Here is a 1786-nt window from a genome sequence, read left to right on the forward strand (position 1 = left end):
CTTATTATAACTTATTACAAAAGAAGCTAAGTTATAGCAAGCCTCAAAGATTATTTCGAGATTTTATTACATCATATAAACGTTATTTATTATAATTAGTGTTGTTTCAATGATTAATGAAACATCGTGTTTAAAATTATCGTAGATAAAACTTCACCTAAACCAAATTCGTTCTTCTATGCTGCATATACATGTAATTGTATATTTAATAAGAACGTAATAAATTATAATTTTTAAAAAAAAAAGGGCAAACGATTGATGAATAAAAGAAAAATAATTTCTTTCCTCGATTTGCGATCGATTATTAATAATTGCCAATAAGTTTTTAAACAGATTCGATTCGATCGATATCTGACGATTAACCGTGCAGAAACGTTTTCTCCTACTCCTTTAACCGGAAGCTACGTTTCGAGTCGTGTTGTCACTGGTATACCACAAGTGTACGCGCCACTCGTGGCTGCTGATCGGGGCGCCAATGAATTGGAATTCCAAGTTTGTAAACGTTGCCACAGCGAGAATGAATTTTCTGCTATTCTGGCCGGTATCTGAATTGTGGATTTGCGGTTAAAAGTTTGAGAGTTGAGAGGATTGTGTGCTCAGAAGGAAACCGGGCTTCTTCGCCATTGATGTTTCACGATGCTTAAATAAATTGTTGTTCGAGCATAAAAGGATGATTATTATGTTCCTTAGTTTCTCGATATTTTTTATCGTTTATTTTTTATTCGAGTTTGAAATAATGTGTATATATATGTGTGTATGTGTGTGTTTTTGTATTATAAAATGTATCTTAAAAAATTGGATAAATTTTAGAAGATGGATCAACGTTGAATAAAATTTAAAAAGAAAGCATTTTTTATACAACGAAGGTATAAAATTTAATATTCGAATTTTTGTTAAACACTGGTTCAAAGGTTTAATAAATTGAACATTGTCAATATCTCTCCTCTAATAAATCTAAAAATTTAAACTAGTCAATCATCTTTGTCTAAGTATCGATTTGGAATCTTTATGTCTTTTCTGTATTTTCTGTATTGTTCATTTGTTGCGAAAAACTAAAATCTACGAGATAAAGACGGCGAAGAGAAACAAAGTGCGTTTGAAACAATGGAACAATATAAATATATATCACCTTTTATAAGGGAAAGAGATTATTCAAACGAGCCATTCCAATAAAACTTATCCTGAAACATTCATTATTATTATGCTTAATGTTGGCCGATATTCGATTCAGATTTTCGATAAGAAATGGCCGGGACGTGAAGCTGCAATTTCGTAATTTAAAATCTCGGAACACTGTTTCCCATGGAATACAGTTTAAAATTTTTTTATACACTTATCTCCCGGAAACGATTTAACAGATTTATGAACTTTTATGTGAAAAATGAAACCACGAACGTGACAGAAAATATAAAATCTAGCGAGATGATGTACGAGATCGCTTAATCTTTATCAAAATAATAAAAAAAAGACGAATAATTTTTGATAAAACAAGATTGATACTTGAAAAATAGAAACTTTTATACATGCCCCTATATATTAATGATTTTAATGTTCAAATCTATCCTTAAATTTTCAAATTTTATATATTTCTTCTTTTTTAAATTTTATTTCTCTACTTATTTTCTAAATAAATAATGATTGAAATATTTCAACATAATTTTAAACAATGTGAAAATTTAAAATACAATACGAAATATAAATATTTTACTTTAAATAATATAATATTTCCATATGTTGCTCGTATGGAAATAAAGCTTCACATTTTATGCTACTTTTCCTTTATGGA

This window comes from Apis mellifera, linkage group LG9 (assembly GCF_003254395.2).
Source record: "Apis mellifera strain DH4 linkage group LG9, Amel_HAv3.1, whole genome shotgun sequence".
NCBI classification, from domain to species: Eukaryota; Metazoa; Arthropoda; class Insecta; order Hymenoptera; family Apidae; genus Apis; species Apis mellifera.